General features: G+C 38.2%; 1 long non-coding RNA gene across 1 annotated transcript; it reads right to left on the reverse strand.

Moving 5' to 3' along the window:
• Positions 1-2,688: 2,688 nt before the first annotated feature.
• Positions 2,689-22,545, reverse strand: LOC123570510 (uncharacterized). The gene is made up of 2 exons (XR_006694718.3): positions 22,374-22,545; positions 2,689-4,950 (listed from the first exon to the last, which is right to left on the reverse strand). It is a non-coding gene; the product is annotated as an uncharacterized lncRNA (long non-coding RNA).
• Between the last annotated feature and the right edge of the window lie 1,433 nt (positions 22,546-23,978).

A 23,978-nucleotide genomic window follows, 5' to 3' on the forward strand; every position in this document is an offset into this window, starting at 1 on the left:
AAGAACTCTATTTTCCACAAACTATTCTTCAAAGATAAATGAGATATCAAGACATTTTTATATTTTTTAAAAAACTATACAGAGTTTCTTACTAATAGGTCCACTCTGCAATGCATGATAAAGGCTATCTTTTTGGCTGAAATAAAAGGACACACTATAAAATAACTTAATGCCATATTAAGAGAACAAGTAACACCAGTAAAAGTAAATATATGCAAAAATAAAAATGCCACTATGAAAACATTTTCATTTCATAACTTGTTTCATCTTTAAAAATTTTTAAATATATGATTCAGTAGACTAATGCACAGAATTAGTTATAAAACTATGTTAATTTCAGGCAATGCATAATTATATAAGCTGGAAGCACATATAGTTGGAGAAACAAATCTGTGTTGAATGAACTGTTGTAATAAAACCAGATTTCAAGTGGTATTCATTTATTATACATGGTCATACATTCATAAGATTAGTTATAATCCTTAATCACGAAAACAATAACTTTAAAAAGTCAAAAGGGAATTGAAAAGGGAATAAAAACTGTAGACTTGAAAAATATCAATAGAATAAAAATGTCAGTAATAAATAGACTAAATTTGAAAAGGAAATGACAGAAAAATAAGTAGCAAAATGGTAGAATTCCATCTTTTGTAAATACTTTAAATAGAAATAAACTGTACAATTACAATGCAAACATTGACAGAATGGTTTAAAAAACATAAATATAATTCAACTTTGTTATCTACAAGAGACTCTCATTAGACTTCTCTGTAGGTTGTAAGTAAAAGAATTCCTAAAGATACTTTATACAAATACTAACTAAAAGAGCTAGGGTGACTATACTTCAGCAAAATAAATATTAAGACAAAAGTGTTACAAGTGACAAATGAGGACATTATATTTTGAAGAAATGTAAACCTATGAATAAGACATAACAATTATAAATATATATACACCTAAAAAAGATCCGAACATATGAAACAAAAAAGACAGTTAATGACGGAAGTAGCAAGTTATACAGATTTGTTGACCTAAATATACCAAATACACCTAGCAGTTAAATACAAGAACTCTATTTTACATTTCTTCAAAAAGAAATTAATGTGGTTTTCAGATTTTGTAAACTGTTTTTCAGAAAATAATTTAGCAATCTTATCCTATGGAATTCTTATTTTTAAAAGCCATTATTTTAAACTTTGCATAATATCACATTCAATATTTCTAGTATGTTTATCATTATAAAAGCCACAAAAGAATAAACTATTTCCACTTTCGACAATAGACCATCATGAATCTACTCTCTGTCTCTATTCATGTGCATTTTATGAATATTCTTTTTTAAAAACTATATTCTTGTAGTAAAATTAACATTTTCTCTCTATGCAGTGGTACATTCTGCCATATTTCAATCTGGTTTCTTTCACTTACCATAATGTATTTGAGATCCCTGATTATTCTTCATGTGCTTATGTATTGGGAAACATATTTAGGATTTAAAAAACAGAAGATATCTATGTTGCTTCATATTTCTGTCTCTTTTTTCCTAAGAAATGTCAAGTCAACTACTAGCAAAAATATGAATTAAGCATTAAGAATTATACAGTTGGCTGGGCATGGTGGCTCATGCTGAGAAGCCGAGATGAGTGTATCACCTGAGGCCAAGAGTTTGAGAACAGCCTTGCCAACATCATAAAATTCTGTTTTTACTAAAAATAAAAAAATTAGCTGGCATGGTAGTGTGTGCCTGTAATCCCAGCTACTCATAAGGCTGACAGACGAGAATCTTTCAAACCCAGGAGGTACAGGTTGCAATGAGTCAAGATCATACTATTACACTCCAGCCTAGGTGAGAGAGTAAAACTGTCTCAAAAGAAGAGAACAGAAACAAACAAACAAACAAGCAAAAACCAGTTAAAAGAAATAAGATCTAGGGTTTGGTAACACAATAGAGTCAACAGTTAACAATAATTCATTATATGTTACAAAATGGCTAAAAGAGAAAATTTCAAAAAAATATTTGAGCTGATGAATATCCCAATTACTAACTTTATAACAGATTGTATGCTCTTATCAAAATATTACATGTACCCTGAATATATGTACAATTGTTATGTATCCATAAGAATTAAAAATAGGTCAGGCCCAGTGGCTTACACTTCTAATCCCAGCACTTTGGGAGGCTGAGGCAGGCGGATCACAAGGTTAGCAGTTCGAGACCAGCCTGGCCAACATCATGAAACCCTATCTCTACTAAAATACAAAAATTAGCCAGGCGAGGTCATGGGTGCCTGTAATTCCAACTACTTGGGAGGCTGAGGCAGGAGAATTGCTTGAAACTGGAAGGCGGAGGTTGCAGTGAGCCAGCATCACGTCACTGCACTCCAGCCTCGGCAAGAAAGCAAAACTCTGTCTCAAAAAATAAATAAATCAAATAAAAATATTCAAAAATAAATTATTCTCAAATAAGATAGGAATTTTAATTTTTGAAAAGATAAAAAAAACTTTGAAAAACATACAGAAAAAGGTAGTTAATGTTGAATTACTTATAAAATTGAACTTTTAAAAACTGAAAAACATACAGAAAAAGGTAGTTAATGTTGAATTACTTATAAAATTGAACTTTAGGGAGTCTAATAAAAATGTGGTTTGAATTAACTTTTGCTTTGTAAAATTCTTCATTTTAATTCATGTTCCAGTGCACAGAAAAATGACAGCTGCTCTCCATGAGAATCAGAGTTCAGTGTTGTTCTGAAGCACTTTATCTTCTCTTTCTGAGTCTCACTTTCATTTCTGGTCATAATCAAGAAGTGTGATTAGCTAATGGCTGCCTGCTCTAAGAGATATGCAGTGTCCATCATCTCTTGGGCTGCAGGTAGAGATGTATTCACATCTCTTTTGATCCCTGCAAGATAACACCAGACCCAGCAGATCCAAAATGACCATAACACTGCACTTTTTAAAACCAAGCCCTGAGATTTTAATCCACAAATATTCACCATTGCTTTCTGGTACATGGTAGATGTGAGTAGCCTCTTCGAAAATCAGACAACCCTGTTTGCTGACAATGAAGCAGGGTAAAACAGCACAGATCCAGGGACCCCGCACATAGCTTCAAATGGGAGGCTCATCAGACTAACAATGAATCTTTCAGCAGAAATCCTATTTGCCAAGAGATTAGATGCCAATATTCAACATTCTTTAAAAAAATTCTAGCCAAAATTTCATATCCGACCAAATTAAGCTTCAAAAGTAGAAAAGAGATAAGAAGATCCTTTTAAGATAAGCAGATGCTGAGGAAACCTGTTACCACCAGGTTGGCCTTATAAGAACTGCTAACGAAAGCACTAAATAGGAAAAAAGAAAGACCATTACCAGCCACTACAAAAACACATTGAAATACACAAACCACTGACACTATAAAGCAACCGCAAAACAAAATCACTAGTTTTATACGATAAAGAAGTCTGCAAAATAACTGGCTATGATCATAATGATAGATTCAAATCTACACTTATCAAAACTAAGCTTAAATGTAAATGGGCTAAATGCCCCAAAGAAAACAAAGTGGCAAGCTACATAAAGGATCAAGACCCACTGGTGTATTGCCTTCCAGACTTATGTCACACAGGCTGAAAACACAGGAATGCAGAAAAACCTACCAAGCATATAAAAAGACAGGAAAAAGCAAGGGTTGCAAAGTTTGTTTCAGACAAACCAGACTTTAAATCAACAAAGATTATGAAAATATAAAAAGGGGATTACAGAACGGTAAAGGGCTAACTATGCTACATATATACACACCCAACACAAAGGCACCCGGATTTATAACGCAAGTTCTTAGAGGCTTTCAAGAGACATAGACTCGGCCGGGTGCGGTGGCTTGTGACTATAATCCCAGCAGTTTGGGAGGCCAAGGCGGGTGGATCACGAGGTCAAAAGATCAAAACCATTCTGGCCAAAATGGTGAAACTCAATCTCTACCAAAAATACAAAAATTAACTGGGCCTGGTTGCGAGTGCCTCTAGTCCCAGCTACTAGGGAGGCTGAGGCAGGGTTGAGGAGCGACTGAAGCCTTTGCCACAATCTTCACATTTGTAAGGTCACTCCCCAGTATGAATTCTCTTATGTCTGGTAAAGTCTGAGAATCTTCTAAAGCCTCTGCTGCATTCTTCATATTTGTAGGGTTTCTCTCCAGTATGAATTCTCTTATGTCTGGTAAGGTCTGAGAAGCTTCTAAAGCCTCTGCCACACTCTTCACATTTGTAGGGTTTCTTTCCAGTATGAATTCTCTTATGTCCGCTAAGGTCTGAGAAGCTTCTAAAGACTTTGCCACATTCTTCACATTTGTAGGGTTTCTCTCCAGTATGAATTCTCCTATGTCTGGTAAGGTCTGAGAAGCGTCTAAAGCCTCTGGCACATTCTTCGCATTTGTAGGGTTTCTCTCCAGTATGAATTCTCTTATGTCTAATAAGTTCTGAAAACCAAACACAGGCTTGGCCACATCTTTCACACTTTTTAAAGTTTCTCTCCAGTATGGATTCTCTAATGTTTAGTAAGGTCTGAGAAGCATTTAAAGGCTCTGCAATATTTTTCACATTTGTAGGGGTTCCCTCTAGTATGAGTTCTCTTATTTAAAATGAGGCCTGAGAACCACGTAGTCTTTGCCACATTTTTCTCATTTCTAGGGTTTCTTTCTGCTATTAATTTTCTTATCTTCATTGAGAATTGAGCACCACTCAAAAGCTTTGTCACATTTATTGCCTTGGCATGTTTTGCAATGGGTTGTTGGTAAACATCGATGAAGGCAATTATAACTACTCTTCTGCCCCTTGCAATTAATCACACCTTGCCAGTCTTTCTTTAAGTATAAATTATCAAGGTCACAGCCTTCATATTTTCTCACTATTACCTTTTTATGTGAATCTTCTATGTCCTGCTTTGGCAATATCTCTGCAGTGAAAAAAAAAAGAACCAGCTGAAAAAATTATAACAAATCATATCACTTATTAGACTAAGGTGAATATACTTTACAAATATGAAATTATACAAAACACATTAAAACGGTGACACTGGGTCACTTCCAAAATGGCCAAATAGGAACAGCTCCAGTCTGCAGGTTCCAGTGAGATCGATGCATAAGACGGGTGATTTCTGCATTTCCTACTGAGGTATCTGCTTCCTCTCATTAGCACTGGTTGGACAGTTGGTGCAGCCCACGGCAGGTGAGCTGAAGCAGGGCATGGCCTCGTCTCACCTAGGAGGCACAAGGGGTCGGGGGATTTCACTTTCCTAGTCAAAGAAAGCTATGACAGAGTGTACATGGAGAAGCGGTACACTCCTGACCAAATACTGTGCTTTTGCCACAGTCTTAGCACCCAGTAGACCAGGAGATAACCCCAGGGCCTGGCTTGGCGGATCCCATGCCCACAGAGCCTTCCTCACTGCTAGCACAGCAATCTAAGATTGACCTGCGATGCTGCAGCTTGATTGGGGCAGGGGTGTCCACCATTGCTGAGGCCTGAGTAACTCACAGTGTAAACAAAGAGGCCGGGAAGCACGAACTGGGCAGAGGCCACCGCCACACAGCAAGACCTACTGCCTCTCTAGATTTCACCTCTGGGGGAAGAACATAGTAGAACAAAGGCAGTAGACAGTTTCTGTAGATTTAAACGTCCCTGTCTAACAGTTCTGAAGACAGCAGTGGTTCTCTTAGCACGGTGTTCAAACTCCAACAATGGACAGACTGCCTTCTCAAGCGGATCCCTGACCCCGTGTAGCCTGACTGGGAAACACCTCCCAGTCGGGGCCGACAGACACCTCAAACAGGTGGGTGCCCCTCTGGGATGAAGCTTCCAGAGGAAGGATCAGGCAGCAATATATGCTGTTCTGCAGCCTCTGCTGGTGATACCCAGTCAAACACGGTCTGGAGTGGACCTCCAGCAAACTCCAACAGACCTGCAGTTGAAGGGTCTGACTGTTAGAAGGAAAACTAACAAACACAAAGCAATAGCATCAACAGCAACAAAAGAACACCGACACCAAAACCCCATCTCTAGGTCACCAACATCAAAGACCATAGATAAAACCATAAAGATGGGGAGAAAGCAGAGCACAAAAGCTGAAAATTCCAAAAAACAGAGTGCCTCTTCTTCCCCAAAGAATTGCAGCTCCTTGTCAGCAAGGGAACAAAAATGGACAGAGAATGAGTTTGACAAGTTGACAGAAGTAGCCTTCAGAAGGTTGGTAATAACAAACTTCTCCAAGCTAAAGGATCATGTTGTAACCCACCATAAGGAAGCTAAAAACCTTGAAAAAAAGGTTAGACGAGTGGCTAACTAGAATATACAGTGTAGAGAAGACCTTAAATAACCTGATGGAGCTGAAAGCCACGGAATGAGAATTTTGTGACACACGCACAAACTTCAATAGCTGATTTGATTAAGTGAAAGAAAGCATATCAGTGACAGCAGATCAAATTAATGAAATAAAGTGAAAAGACAAGATTAGAGAAAAAAGGGTGAAAAGAAAAAAACAAAGTCTCCAATACACATGGCACTATGTGAAAAGACAAAATCTATGTTTCACTGGGGTACCAAAAAGTGACAGGGAGAATGGGACCAAGTTAGAAAACACTCTTCAGGATATTATCCAGGAGAACTTCCCTAACTTAGCAAGGCAGGCCAACATTCAAATTCAGGAAATACAGAGACCACCACAAAGATACACCTCAAGAAGAGCAACCTCAAGACACATAATTGTCAGATTCACCAAGTTTGAAACGAAAAAAATGTTACAGGCAGCCAGCGGGAAAGGTCAGGTTACCCACAAAGGGAAGCCCATCAGACTAAAAGGAGATCTCACAGCAAAAGCCCTACAAGCCAGAAAAGAGTGGGGGCCAATATTCAGCATTCGTAAAGAAAAGCATTTTCAAACCAGAATCTCATATCCAGTCAAACTAAGCTTCATAAGTGAAGGAGAAATACAATTCTCTACACAGAAGCAAATGCTGAGAGATTTTTGTCACCATAAGGCCTGCCTTACAAGAGCTCCTGAAAGAAGCACTAAGCATGGAAAGGAACAATTGGTACCGGCCGCTGCAAAAATATGCCAAACGGTAAAGACCATCAACACTATGAAGAAACTGCACCAATTAACAGGCAAAATGACCAGCTAACATCATAATTACAGGATCAAATTCAAACATAACAATATTAACCTTAAATGTAACTGGGCTAAGTGCCCCAATTAAAAGACACAGACTGGCAAATTGGAAAAAGCATCAAGACCCATCGGTGTGCTGTATTCAGGAGACCCATCTCACATGCAAAGACACACAAAGGCTCAAAATAAAGGGATGGAGGAAGATCTACCAAGCAAACGGAAAGCAAAAAAAGCAGGGGTTGCAATCCTACTCTCTGATAAAACAGACTTTTAAACCAACAAATATCAAAAGACACAAAGAAAGCCACTACATAATGGTAAAGGGATCAAGTCAACAAGAAGACTATCCTAAATATATATGCACCCAATACAGGAGCACCCTGTATTCCTTCATAAAGCAAGCCCTTAGAGACCTACAAAGAGACTTAGACTCCCACACAATAAATAAAGGAGATTTTAACACCCCACTGTTGATATTAGACAGATCAACAAGACAGAAAGTTCACAAGGATATCCAGGACTTGAACTTAGCTCTGGACCAAGCAGAACTAATAGACATCTACAGAACTCTACACCCCAAATCAACAGTATATATACATTCTTCTCATCACCACATCGCATTTATTCTAAAACTGACCACATAATTGGTATTAAAACAATCCTCAGCAAACATAAAAGAAGAGAAATCACAACAAACTGTCTCTCAGACCACAGCGCAATCAAATTAGAATTCAAGATTAATAAACTCACTCAAAACTGCACAACTACATGGAAACAGAACAACCTGCTCCTGAATGACTACTGGGTACATAACGAAAAGGAGGAAGAAACAAAGATGTTCTTTCAAACCAATGAGAACAAAGACACAACGTATGAGAATCTCAGGGCCATATTTAAGCAGTGTGTAGAGAGAAATTTATAGCACTGAATGCCCACAGGTGAAAGCAGGAAAGATCTAAAACTGACATTCTAACATCACAATTAAAAGAACTCGAGAAGCAAGAGCAAACACACTCAAAAGCTAGCAGAAGGCAAGAAATAACTAAGATCAGAGCAGAACTGAAGGAGACAGAGACACAAAAAACCCTTCAAAAAAAAAAATCAATGAATCCAGGAGCTGGTTTTTTGAAAAGATCAACAAAATAGATACACTGCTAGCAAGACTAATAAAGAAGAAAATAGAGAAGAATCAAATAGACACAATAAAAAATGATAAAGGGGATATCACCGCTGATCCCACAGAAATACAAACTACCATCAGAAAATACTATAAAAACTTCTATGCAAATAAATTAGAAAATCTAGAAGAAACTGATAAATTTCTAGACACATACACCCTGCCAAGACTAAACCAGGAAGAAGTTGAATGTCTGAATAGACCAATAACAGGTTCTGAAATTGAGGCAATAATTAACAGCCTACCAACCCAAAAAAGTCCAGGGTCAGATGGATTCACAGCCTAATTCTACCAGAGGTACAAAGAGGAGCTGGTACCATTCCTTCTGAAACTATTTCCAGTCAACAGAAAAAGAGGGAATCCTCCCTATCTCATTTTATGAGGCTAGTACCATTGTGATACCAAACCCTGGTAAAGACACAACAAAAAAACAGAATTTTAGGCCAATATCCCTGAAGAACAGCTATGCAAAAATCCTCAATAAAATACTGGCAAACCAAATCCAGCAGCATATCAAAAAGTTTATCCACCACTATCAAGTCGGCTTCATCCCTGGAATGCAAGGCTGGTTTAACATACACAAATCAATAAACGTAATCCATCACATTAACAGAACTAATGACAAAAACCACATGATTATCTCAACAGATGCAGAAAAGGCCTTCGACAAAATTCAACACCCCTTCATGCTAAAAACTCTCAATAAACTAGGTATTGATGAAACGTATCTCAAAATAATAAGAGATATTTATGACAAACCCACAGCCAATATCATACCAAATGGGCAAAAACTGAAAGCATTCCCTTTGAAAACTGGCACAAGGGAAGGATGCCTTCTGTCACCACTCCTATTCAACATAGTGTTGGAAGTTCTGGCTAGGACAATCATGCAAGAGAAATAAATAAAGGGTATTCAATTAGGAAAAGAGGAAGTCAAGTTATCTCTGTTTGCAGATGACATGAGTGTATATTTAGAAAACACCATTGTCTCTGCCAAAAATCTCCTTAAGCTGATAACCAACTTCAGCAAAGTCTCAGGATACAAAATCAACATGCAAAAATCACCAGCATTCTTATACACAAATAAAAAACAAACAGAGAGCCAAATCATGAGTGAACTCCCATTCACAATTAATACAAGAAGAATGAAATACCTTGGAACCCAACTTGCAAGGGATGTGAAGGACCTCTTCAAGGAGAACTACAAACCACTGCTCAATGAAATAAAAGAGAACACAAATAAATGGAAGAACATTCCATGCTCATGGATAAGAAGAATCAATATCATGAAAATGGTCCTATTGCCCAAGGTAATTTATGGATTCAATGCTATCCCCATCAAACTACCATTGACTTTCTTCACAGAATTGGAAAAAACTATTTTAAAGTTCCTATGGAACCAAAAAGGAGCCCACATAGCCAAGACAATCCTAAGCAAAAAGAACAAAACTGGAGGCATCACAACTACCTGACTTCAAATTATACTACAAGGGTACAGTAACCAAAACAGCATGGGCCTGGCAACAAAACACATATATATGGACCAATGAAACAGAACAGAGGCCTCAGAAATAACACCACACATCTACAACCATCTGATCTTTGACAAACCTGACAAAAAACAAGCAATGGGGAAAGCATTCCCTATTTAAAAAATGGTGCTGGGAAAACAGGCTAGCCATATGTAGAAAGCTGAAACTGGATCCCTTCCTTACACCAGATACAAAAATTAACTCAAGATGGGTTAAAGACTTAAATGTAAGACCACCGTAAAATCCCTAAAAGAAAACTTAGGCAATACCATTCAGGACATAGGCATGGTCAAAGACTTCATGACTAAAATGCCAAAAGCAATGGCAACAAAAGCCAAAATAGACAAATGGTATCTAATTAAACTAAAGAGCTTCTGCATGGCAAATGAAACTATCATCAGCATGAACAGGCAACCTAAAGAATGGGAGAAAATCTTTGCAATCTACCCATCTGACAAAGAACTAATATCCAGAATCTACAAAGAACTTAAACAAATTTACAAGAAAAAAAAACAACCCCATCAAAAAGTGGGCAAAGGATATGAACAGACACTTCTCAAAAGAAGACATTTATGCAGCCAACAGACATATGAAAATATGCTCATCATCACCGGTCATCAGAGAAATGCAAATCAAATCCACAATGAGATACCATTTCACACCACTTAGAATGTGGTGATCATTAAAAAGTCAGGAAACAACAGATGCTGGAGAGAATGTGGAGAAATAGGAACACCTTTATGCTGTTGGTGGGAGTGTAAATTAGTTCAACCACTGTGGAAGACAGTGTGGGGATTCTTCAAGGATCTAGAACTAGAAATATGGTTTGACCCAGCAATCCCATTACTGGGTATACACCCAAAGGATTATACATCATGCTACTATAAAGACACATGCACACGTATGTTTATTGTGGTACTATTCACAATAGCAAAGACTTGGAACCAACACAAATGTCCATCAATGATAGACTGGATTAAGAAAATGTGGCACATATACACCATGGAATACTATGCAGCCATAAAAAAGGATGAGTTCATGTCCTTTGCAGGGACATGGATGAAGCTAGAAACCATCATTCTAAGAAAACTATCACAAGGACAGAAAACCTAACACCGCATGTTCTCACTCATAGGTGGGAGCTGAACAATAAGAACACGTGGACTCAGGGCGGGGAACATCATACACTGGGGCCTGTTGGTGGGTGGGAGGCTGGGCAAGGGATAGCTTTAGCTATCCCAGTATAGTTATTGCAAATGATGAGTTGATGGGTACAGCAAACCAACACGGCACATCGGGAACAAAGAGGATGGATGTAACAAATCTGCATGTTGTGCACATGTACCCTAGAACTTAAAGTATATCTATATTAAAAACGGTGACACAATATAATACCACAGCCTCTGATTTCTTTATAGACATATAAACTTAACAGAAATATACCAAATAAAATGCTTTTTTGAGACATATAAAAAGCAGTTAAGCGTTTGCAGCACCACAAGTCACCAAAATGCCATGAACTACAAAGAAGTGGAAGAAAAGTATATTTACCCACCACAGCCATTCTTTGTCACCAATACAACACAGTGCCTTTAAATATAAAGTCCCAACTCCTGGCTTCTCCTTCCAAAAATAAAAAAAATAGTGCCACATATGTCCATGCTCCTGGCTTTTTGAGGCCTTGCCAAAGACTAATTTCTATGTTCCATGACAGAGCTAAAAGAAATAGTGGTATATTTTGAATAACAGGTTGGGTCCGCTGAGGTAAATGCCTGTTACAAGAAAAGAAACACTTCAGTACCATAGACAGACAACTGGAATAGAAAGTGATTATAGGGTCTCGATAAGGAACACGGGAATCTTCTTTAACTAAAAAACAAACACGCAAGCACAGAGAAGACACATCCTTAAAACAGGTTTGAGAGACTCCAAGAATTTCTAGCCTAAAAACCTGGTGCCATATTACCCCACGTCAAAGCCACTTCATAAATATTTTCACATGTGGCTTTTTTTGTACAAATCACAACCAAACATAAAAATATACACAAAACATAAGGACAAGATGGCAGAATCAAAGAAAAAAAATGAATATCCAGAAATCAATCAGAGAAAAATGGAGATGTTAAATTACCTGAAATAATGTGAATTCAGCTAGATTTTCTGAAAGAAAAAAAAAGAAATCACCTTCAAGAATGTAAATTATCACCTCAATGATGCTCTTTGAGTGAAATGGGAACATAGAAAACAATATGAAATAACAAAAATGAAACTAACAACAAGATAAAAAGCACAAAAAGAAGTGAAAATTATGGAACAGAAGAATAAAATAAGACTGATACTAAACTGATACTTCAACATTTTAAAAAATATATAACAAAATCAAGAAGCTACGTAAATTTCAACTGAGATTAATACAACCTGATCCCTAAAAAGACACAATATGACAAAGTTTTGAAAGTCACAGACAAGAAGAGAATCTGGAATGCAGGAAGAGAATAAAAAAGATGTAAATTTATATGCATGCTCCTGCAAAACTACCAGCAGATTTATAAACAGAAATCTTTCAAGTAAGAACAAAGTTGGATGATGCAGTTAAAATGCTAAAAAATAAAACTTGTCTAAGCATGAACGCTATATCCAGCAAAAGTATTCTTTAAAATGAAGAAAAAACCAGACTTTCCAAGATAACCAAAATGTAGGAAAGTGTGTCAACAGTAGAACTTTTCTACAGGACATACATAAGGAAGTCCCTCCCATTGAAAATAAAGTATACTTAAAAAAAAGACCAAAGACCAAATTATGTAAAAATGCATAACTCTCTGGAAAAGATATGCACATATACAACTATAAAAATGTGTAGTATTATTATCATGGTTCAAGAACACTTTGAATTATGCTCTAAAATTTAAAGGTTATGTTTCAGCTTGTCCTTGCCTTGATTTGTGAAACAAAGAGAAAAAAAGAAATGAAATTAGAAAGATAAAACCACAAAAATAATTTTAAAAATTTGTTAATGTATATGCAATACCGTATTAGTGACACTGGTAACAAAGATGAGAGCAGATGTAGTAACTTTAAGAGATTTTCTGTAAACCTCATGCTAACCACATAGAAAATACCTATAAAGACAAACAAAATGTTAAGTTGGAGTAAAAGCATGTCACTAAAATATCAACTAGATAGTATACAAAGATAGAGACAAAATAGCTAAAACAGCCAAATAATACAATAGAATGGTAACAGTAAGTTCTTTTTTTTCCAGAAAATTATGTAAATATTAATGTACTAAACTTCCTAATCGAAATACATACACTGAATAAAAGGATTAAAAAAATTTTTTTTAAAAAAAAACAAGATCTAACTGTGCCATGTCTCCAATAAACTCACTTCAGGTCCAACTTAAAAAATAGACTGAAAATGGCAGGACAGAATAAAAACATTCCATACAAGTGTTATCCACATGAGAGGAGGGGCAACAATTATATGAAATCAAAACTGTCATATTTCATATAATTTACTTTAAATTAAAATTCATAGTAGACTAAGTAGGACATTCAATTATAGGAGGGTTCAGTAACTGAGAACATATAAATATATAAATAAACCTGACATTAGTTTTCCCAAACACATAAAGTAAACACTGACAGAATTGGAGCAAAAATAGAAAGCGATGTAATAATGGTAGGATACTTCAATATCTCACTTTAAGTAATGAATAATAAAGCAAGACAAAATATTAATAAGAGAACAAGAAACTTCAATGCACTCTAAAACAATTACACCCAGCAAATGTAGACAGAGAACAGAGCACATGTTCTTTTTAATAGCTCATGAAACATTTTTCTAGATAGACCACCTGTGACACCACAAGTCTTAACAAATGTTTTAAAATTAAAGTTTCAGACTATTATTTACAGCCCAAATGGAATGAAACTAGAAATCAGTAACAGAAGGAAAACTGAAACATTTACAAATTAGGAAAATTAAAAATCATATTCTCGAGCATGCTCTTGTTCAAGGGTTGGAAGACATAATATTGTGAAGATGTCCATACTGCCCAAAGTGACCCACACATTCGACACAATCCTTAATTCCCAATTTTACTTTTCTGAAAATAGGAGAAATACCCTACAAACTTATATGAAATTTTAAGGGACCATGAAAAAGCCTGACAATCTTAAAAAAGAAGAAAAATATTGGAGGCATTACATTTAATAATTTGCAAACACAAAATAAAGCTATAATAAACAAGGCACTTTAGTACTTGTATAAAGGCAGAACACCAAAGCAATGAAGCAGAATGCAGCACAGATATAACCTCTTCATGCATCGTCAAGTGAGTTATTTGCACACAGTTTATAGAAGCATTATCCACAAGAGCCAATATATGAAAGCAATTTGAACTTCTTATACCGAATAAATGGATAAATATAATTTAAAATACAAAGAAAATGAAACATTACTCAGTATTTATTTAAAAAGCAGTACATTTTCTAACGTCTACCATAAAGACAAATTTTGAAGACATTATGGTAAATTTAGTAAGCCAGCCACACACACAAAAATACTGTATGAATATACTTCCATGGAATATCTAAAGTACTTACACCCTTAAAAAGAGAAAACAGAATGATGTTTTTAATTGGCCAGTCAATGGGGAAAATAAGTAGTAGATGCATGTGTATTGCATATCTTTTTGCAAAAATAAAAATGTTCTAGAGATGTTGCTAACAATATACTTAACACAACTAAACTATATAATTGAAAATATTAAAGATTATAAATTTAAGTATGTATTCTTTACAATTAAAAATAAAACAACCATTTACCATCAACCAAAAAAAGCAAATATACAAGTCATAAAATAGGGGCAATATTTATATAGGCCAAGAAACATAAAAATAATTATATTGGCAATAGATATATGGCTGATTCATACCTGACTTCTGTCCAAACATTGTTTTAACGTGTACAGAGTTGAATGCTGGCATATAAAATTTTATTTAAAACAATTTTTTATAAATAAATAAAAACAAAAACAAAATTAATGTGACATAGCCTGCTCTAAAATATGAAACACAGAAATGTAAAATGGCAGAAATTTTTTTTTTCCAGAGGTAGTCTCTGGTCACCCAAGCTGGAGTACAGTTGTGCAATCTCAGCTCACTACACCTCCACCTCCTGGGTTCAAGCAATTCTCTTGCCTCAGCACCCTGAGTAGCTGGGATTACAAGTGCGCACCATCACACCTGGCTAATTTTTGTATTTTTAGTAGAGACGGGGTTTCACCACGTTGGCCAGGCTGGTCTTGAACTCCTGACCTCAGATGAACTACCCGCCTCGGCCTCCCAAAGTCCTGGGATTACAGGCCTGAGCCACCACGCCCGGCCCAGAAGAAAATTTAACAAAACAAAATTAACAAAAAAATTGAATAAACGTAATATACCACTAACAATAATTCTAGATAGCTATAATTTTCAACTATGACTGCACATTCATAAAGAGCACATATTTTGTTTTTTTTTAATTTCAACTTTCACTTTAGGTTCATGTGTAGGTTTGTTACATGGGTATATCATGTACTGCTAAGTTTTGGATACTACTACTACTCGGGGAGTGAGCACCGTACCCAACAGGTAGCTTTTAAGCCTCTGTCTCCTTCTCTCCCTTCCTCCTCTACTGGTCCCCAGTGTCTATTGTTTTCATCTTTATATTTATGTATACCCAGTATTTAGTTCTCACTTCTAAGTAACAACATGCTTACTTGCATGCTTATTTGGTTTTCAGTTTCTGCATTAATTTACTTAGGATAATGGCCTCCAGCTGCATCAACGTTGCTACAAAGAACATAATTTTGTCCTGTTTGTATAGCTATGCAGTATTTCATGATGTATAGGTACCACATTTTCTTTTTCCAGTCCACCACTAATGGGCACCTTGGTTGATTCCATGTCTTTGCTATTGAAGGCCATGAAGCCTGAATCATTAGTATACAATAAAGGCAGTAACATTTCAAAGAAAATGCATTCTTATAATTCATAAATACTTTGATGGGAAAATTTGAAGAACTTACATAGTACTGAAGAATCTTCTTTATTATGTCATTATTATTTTCATGCTATTTTTACACAAAATGCAAAGATTATAACGCAACCTTGGAAGCAAACTATTACATTTCTAAATAATATGAACATAAATAACGTACAATATGGTATGAAACACTAATACACAAAATGAACGATTAGAAACAAATGCATATCATTTAGATTGTACAGTTTGAGAAAAGTGAATGAAATTGCTAATAACTTTTTATATTCAGTAAATTTAAACATATAAAAATTTTAATGAATGTGGGGTGCCTATTAATTATTTAATTCACTTTTTATATAACATGTACATTCAAGTACATTACCTCAGAATTTGTGAAATTACAAGCGAAGTTAGCATACAGCAAATCAGAAAGTAAAAAGAGGCTGGGCACGGTGGCTCAAGCCTGTAACCCCAGCACTTTGGGAGGCCGAGACGGGCAGATCATGAGGTCAGGAGATCGAGACCATCCTGGCTAACATGGTGAAACCCCATCTCTACTAAAAAAAAAATACAAAAAACTAGCTGGGTGTGGTGGCCGGCGCCTGTAGTCCCAGCTACTCCGGAGGCTGAGGTAGGAGAATGGCGTGGACCCGGGAGGCGGAGCTTGCAGTGAGCTGAGATAGGGCCACTGCACTCCAGCCTGGGTGACAGAGCGAGGCTCTGTCTCAAAAAAAAAAAAGAAAAGAAAAAGTAAGAAGAAAAACTGTAAGACACAGTCCTAGTAATCTTCATTGTAAAGAAGATAAAATTACAGGGTTCTAAGTAATCTATGGTATTAGTGTTTTTAATTAGTGTTTTTAATAAATCTATGAGGTTGAGTAAATAAAATCAACTATTCAACCATATAGTTATTTGTCACATAGGATTTAAATTTCTAAGCTTAGTTCTTACTAAGACAAAAATACTTTTAAAGTGAAATAGATGTTTAGATTTTCTTGTAATCAATCAGATGCTTTGTGGTCTGATGAAAGTTATCAGTCTCATTTTCTTTCTTTTTTTTTTTTTTTTTGAGATGGAGTCTCGCTGTATCGCCCAGGCTGGACTGGCACAATATCGGCTCACTGCAACCTCCTCCTCCCAGGTTCAAGCGATTCTCCTGCCTCAGCCTCCCGAGTAGCTGGGATTACAGGCGCACACCACCAAGCTTGGTAAATTTTTGTATTTAGAAGAATGCGGTTTCCAATAAAAGGGTACGTTGTGCCATTTTTTAATGACATTTTAAAAGCTTCTGTTTTAACATAGTACTGGTAGTCCTAGGCAGAACAGTTAGGCAAGAAAATTTTGGAAAAGACATCCAGCCAGGTGCAGTGGCTCATGTCTGTAATCCCAGTAGTTTGGGAGACTGAGGCAGGAGGATTAAGCTTAGTAATTTGAGACTTGCCTGGGCAATTTAGTGAGATCCCATCTCTATAAAACTTTAAAATATTAGCCAGGTGTGGAAAATGCACACCTGTAGTGTCAGATACTTGGGAGGCTGAGGTGAGAGAACTGCTTGAGCCTAAGGCTTAAGGCTATAATGAGGCATGATCACACCACTGCACTCTAGCCTGAGTGACAGAATGAAACCCTGTCTCAAAGGAAAAAAGGAACAAAAAAAGGCATCCAATCTAAAAAGAAAGTAGTAATTATGTTACTGTTTTTTGGTGGCATTATCTTATATATAGTAAACCATGAACAGTACACCAAAAGACTGTTTCAGCTAATAAACACACTCAGTAAATTAGAGAAATATGAAATTAACATACAAATCATTTGTGGAAAATAATAATCTCATTGAAATAGCATCAAAATAATAAATTTCTTAGCAATATATTTAACCAAGGTGAAAAATCTTTATATTGAAATATTAAGATAATAAAAACACTGAAGATGACATAAATAAATGCAACAATATTTCATGTGTATGGATTAAAAGAGTAAATATTGTAAAAGTGTCAAATTATTTAAAGTAATCTATAGATTCAATACATGCCCTATCAAAATTCCAGTAAAATTTTTTAAAGTAATAAAAAATGCAATCCTGAAATGTATATAAAACTCCCAGAGACTTGCTTTGAATAGCCAAGGCAGTTTTGAGGAATAAGAACAAAGCAGGGGGCATTTTACTTTCTGATTTCAAACTACATTTAAAGACTACTGTAATATAAACAGGATCATCTGTGCATACAAATGCATACCACAATCAGTGGAGCAGAATGGAGAGCCCCAAAACAAATCCATTCATCTAATATCAACTTATCTTTGACACTGAGGCACTGAGAATACACAATACAGAAAATATAGTCTCTTCCATAATTGTTGCTGGGAAAACTGAATACCCACAGGTAAAAAAAATAAAATCAGACCATTTTTCTGACACTATCTTTGAAAATTAACTAAATATAAAATAAAGATTCTAATGATGTAAGACAGAAATCCTTAAAAATTTTTAATGAGGCCGGGCGCGGTGGCTCACGCCTGTAATCCCAGCACTTTGGGAGGCCGAGGCAGGCGGATCACAAGGTCAGGAGATCGAGACCACGGTGAAACCCCGTCTCTACTAAAAATACAAAAAATTAGCCGGGCGCGGTGGCGGGCGCCTGTAGTCCCAGCTACTCAGGAGGCTGAGGCAGGAGAATGGTGTAAACCCAGGAGGCGGAGCTTGCAGTGAGCCGAGATCGCGCCACTGCACTCCAGCCTGGGCGACAGAGCAAGACTCCGTCTCAAAAAAAAAAAAAAAAAAAAAATTTTAATGAAAACATATGAAGAAATCTTAATATTGGTCTGGAAAATTAATTTTTGGATACAACAGCAAAAGTACAACAATAAAAGCAAATATAAACAAGTTAGACTGCATCAAACTAAAAAGCTTCTGCACAACAAAGAGAACAATAAGAAAACCATATCTGACAAGTTGTTAGTATCCAAAATATTTAAGAAACTCATACGAATCAAAGGCAGAAATTATAATAATAATGGTAATAAGACTGAAAAATAAGCCAAAGACTAAACTGATGATTTTCAATGAAAGCATACAATTGGCCAACAGGTGTAAGGAAGGTGCTCAATATCACCAATCTGGAAGTTGCAAATTAAAACCATGGTGAGATATTACTTCACACACATTAGAATTTCTAAAATCAAAAAGAAAAGTTATAACAAGCATTAAGTACATTTTTTAAAAACACTGTACACTCTTGGTGATTCATAATTTTTAAGAGTCATGATGAAAACCACTATTAAGGTTCTTTTAAAAAATTTAACAGTACTGCTATACAATCCAGCTATCTCATTTCTGCATATAAAATAAATTTAGTATCTCAAATAAACATCTGGACCTTCACCTTCCTTGAATCAAACAATTGCCAAGATATGAAACAAACCTAAAATGTTTGTAGACACCAACTGGATAAAATAAACATGGTACATACACTCAATAGAATATTATTCAGCCATAAAAACATAAGAAAACCTTGCCATTTTGACAACATGGATGGACCCAGATAACATTATGCTAAGTGAAATATGCCAGACACAGAAAGACAAATACTGTATGATCTCACTTTTGTGGAGAATGTGAAAAGGTTGGACTCCTAGAAGCAGAGAGTATAAAGATGTCTGCTAGGGCCTGGCTAGAGGTGGGGAAAATGAGATGTTGTTCAAATGGTATGAATTTTTATTTATAAAATAAGTTATGGTGACCTAATGTACAGTTTTATGACTATAGTTAATAAGACTCTTATGTATGCTAAAAATCTGCTTGCAGATCTTAATTGTTCCCACTACACAAAATGTAACTATGTAAAGTGATAGATGTGTTTGTTCATTAATTTGATTGTACTAACCATTTCACTATGTGTATACATATAAAATCAATACATTGTGTACAAGAAATATATACGTATTCAGTTATCTGTGAAAAATCCATGTTACACATACGTATATACATGTGTGTACATATATGTATATGTGTGTATACATATATACACACATATATACATGAATGACACAGTCCCAGTAAGCCTCATACTAAATAAAACTGTAAAATGACAGACATTTTAAAATAAAGTTAAAATTGAGAGTTTAATATATGCTCAGCAATGTTTTTAAGCTCCTCAATGACATAGTGTGTTTCATAAATGTATGAAGTAGATACACTGAACTATATGACAGTTGAGGCATTTTGGGCATACAGAGTTTAATTGACAAGTATTAGTTTATATATTTAGGGAGATACTTAGTGTTTTGATAAAATTACTGAATATAAATTTCTATAAAAGCATATTTGAAACCTCTGTAGGATAGAAAATTATAAAGCAGCTGGGCGCAGTGGCTCACACCTGTAATCCCAGCACTTTGGGAGGCCGAGGCAGGCGGATCACCTGAGGTCAGGAGTTCGAGACCAGTCTGACCAACATGGAGAAACTCTGTCTCTACTAAAAATACAAAATTAGCCAGGCACTGTGACTCATACCTGTAATCCCAGCTACTCGGGAGGCTGAGGCAGGAGAATCGCGTGAACCTGGGAGGCACAGGTTGTGGTGAGCCGAGATAGAGTAGCTGAGGACACGTTACCCTGCAAAGATTCCAAAACGCAACCTCAACCCAAAGACATTCTGTTAAGGTGTGTGTGCCTAGGCAAGGTAAGGGGAGAGGTGCAAAGATTTGCTACAGTAGAGTGTCAGGTGATGATTATTGGCTTTTCTGTCATGTGAAATGTTCACAAACAGAAAAATAAGAGCCAACCACTGCTCTGTGAAATGAAAATGAACAATTAAAATACTGTGGCTGTTTTAAAACTAAATAAAGAACTAGTAGATGATAATCTTATGACGTGGGGAGGGATAGCTGGCACTTGGGAATGTGGGAAAGAAAATGTAAATTTAGAATTTTCTACAGGCCCTACAACAGTTAGGTTAGGAAAAGAGTCATGGATTTGGAGACCCTGCTTGCCATACATTTGAAAAATGCAAGGAAAACCGGCCCCTTTGTGGAGCATCAAGGAGCTGGCAATTCAACTGAAATGGCCATGGTGCCCTGGGATTCTACCTGAGGAAACCTAACTACGTCAAAGGAATTTCTTGTGAATGACTAACTTAGAGAAAAACAAAACGTAGGCTTAACCAACCACAAACTGCCAATAAAGCTCTGACTACATAACCGGGACCTTTCTACCTGATCTGTGCAAATGCGATATAGAACTGTACCCAATCAAATATTTACTTTGGTTTGCTTCCTCACGCTTCTTAAAAAAGCCTTTTCTTCAAGTCTCACCTTTGAGCCCACAAACCACAAACCATAGCTGGGTGCTCTCTCATTCATAAATTGCTGTTTGAGCAAATAAACGGTTTGTATTAATTCATTCCTGCATTGCTATAAAAAATACCTCAGACTGGGTAATGCATAAGAAAGGAGCTTTAATTGGGTCATGGTTCCACAGGCTGTACAGAAAGCAAACACCAGCATCTGCTTCCAGGGAGGCCAGAGGAAGCTTAAAATCATGGTGGAAAGCAAAGCAGGAGCTTGCAAAGAGGGCAAAGGGGATGAGGGGTGGTATACACTTTTAAATGACAAGATCTCCCGAAAACTTACTATTGAAGAGACAATATCAAAAGGGGAGGTGATGAACTATTTATGATAAATCCGCCCCCATAATCCAATCACCTCCCAGCAGGTCCGACCTCCAACATTGAGGATTACATTTCAATTTGAGATCTTGGCTGGGAAACACATCCAAATTATATCACTACTTAACATTCTAAAGATGCCTCAATGTAGACAGGGGCAGAGACTCAGGCTTGTAATCCCAGCACTTTAGGAGGCCCGAGGCAGAGGATCACTTGAGCTCAGGAGTTCCAAACCTGCCTAGGCATCATAGCAAAACTCCGTCTCTACAAAAAATACAAAACTTAGCCGGGCGTGGTGGCGCACACCTGTGGTCCCAGCTACTTGGGGCCTGAGGTGGAAGGATCACCTAGACCCGGGAGGTGGGAGGCTGCAGTAAGCCCTGATTATGCTTAAAAATCCTCAACTTAATTTTTAAGAGGAGAAAGGAAGGAATGGGGGCCCCACGGACCACTACTACTTCTACGGAAAAACTCCGGACCCCAAGTGGAGATTCCCTCCCCTTATTCCCTCCAATCGCCCCGCATTATCTGAAGGAAACTCGGGGTTGCAGCACAGAACTGCCCAGAAAGGGTACTGGGCAGGGGAGTAATTCGTGCTTATGGACTGGGCAAGAGGCTCAGAGTTTTGCCTGCTGGGTAAACCCCTAATGTGCCCCGGAGGGAAAGGAGGGCCCAGCTGTGCCACCAGGCACTGGGGTCTGGAGACTCTAGAGCTGACCAGGAGGCCCAGACCCCCCGGCAGCCAGTTCCCGCCGGATTCAAACCGCCTCTTCCCCCTCCTCAGGACGTCCAACCCGGCGCACTCACCATTTTCCAGCTTCCAGATGTTCCGACGTCCTCCCTAGGGATCTCCCAGTACCTGCAGGTCACGGGATAAGAGGGGCTGTGGTAGAGTCACCTAGCAGACCCTAGAGGGTAGAAGACGGAACAATTTAGACAGGAACTGGAGTCGGAGCCTCGTCGCCAGGAGACAAAGACCCCTTCCAGCTTGCAAAAGCCGCCTCTTCCTCTCTGGCTGCGAATCTGATTGGACAGTTTTCACGCTGGCATCACGGATTGGCTGGGGCTTCAGGCCCTGAGTGACAGGAGACGTAATCAGACCATTGGCTAAATGAGGTGAGAGTGGGAGGGTTGTTTTTGTTTTTGTTTTGTTTTGAGACAGAGTCTGGCTCTACAGCCAGGCTGGAGTGCAGGGCCACATTCTCGGTTCACTGCAACCTCGGTCTCCCAGGTTCAAGCAGTTCTCCTGGAGTGTGGCAGGTTTCTGGCTGCAGCGTTTTCAGGCAGAGATTCCTCGCTGTGCTGGGACCTGGCCCTCCCTGAGGGACATTTGTATTTAACCTTACATATATATCACTTTCTGAATTATATTTGTGTGTTTACATATGTATACACTTACACAGTACACATATGTTACTCGCAAATTAAAACAATATAATTACAATTATTTGACAGCTTCAGATTTCATAACCTTCCTGGCCTCCAGTCTTCTGAGCAGGAAGCCTGAGCTTTAGAAAAGGTGGCAATGGGAGGCGGGGGCTGGAGGCTGGGCTGGTTGGGAGGGTGCGCTGTGGGTACGAAGGGCCGGTACCAGAGCCAGAGCCGGGTGGGCACCGTCAGGGGTGCTACGGAGGAGGCTGGCGCGCTGGAAACGCTCCCACATCAAGGAGAACCTAGCCGATGAGGCCCAGCTGCCTCTGACCGGACTGCCGCTGGACACGCTCAGCGACCTGCGCACCCAGCTGCGCCCCAGGAGGATCCCTTCTACTACTAGGCAGCGTGAACGACCACCCCAGGGTGCGCCTGCGCCTGCAGGACCGCCGGTGCTGCTGCTTGTCAGCGACCCTAGGTAGTCTGGGTTGGAAGAGGCAGAGCCATGACCCAGGGGACCCGGGTACTGGCTGAAGGAATAGGCGGGGGTAGGGGGCACTTTGGGAAGGCACTCCTTCCGCCTCCCGGGAGCCTAAATGCCGCTCCAGGGTCTGGGCTCCCAGGTGGACAGCGGAACACTGGTCTGACTGGCTGATTCACACTTCCTCGGACACTCCTGCTGGAGCCCCAGCCCCAGCCCCTGACACTGACCTAGGACGTTGCGGCTCCTGCCCAGGCTATCAGGAGGGAGCCTCGAGCCTTCCAGCTCTACTGTGTGACTGAGACTATGGCTCCCCTCTTGGGGCCCCGGGTGCCCTGTCTTCAGTGGGAAGCACTGGGCCACCTTGGAAGGCTCCCATGGGCAGCCAGAAGGCACCACATACAGAGGGAACAGGAGAGGAGCTCTGGGGCACCTTTTCTTTCCCCAGGACATTCTCCCAGTCATACCTTTGTTCAAGACGTGCCCCCTGTGTGGGGCACTTTTCAACCACTTCTCTGCAGCTCCAGTCTCCCTGGGATTGCAGCCTCTTTCAGGAAGTC

This window comes from Macaca fascicularis, chromosome 20, assembly GCF_037993035.2.
Source record: "Macaca fascicularis isolate 582-1 chromosome 20, T2T-MFA8v1.1".
Taxonomy (NCBI): Eukaryota; Metazoa; Chordata; class Mammalia; order Primates; family Cercopithecidae; genus Macaca; species Macaca fascicularis.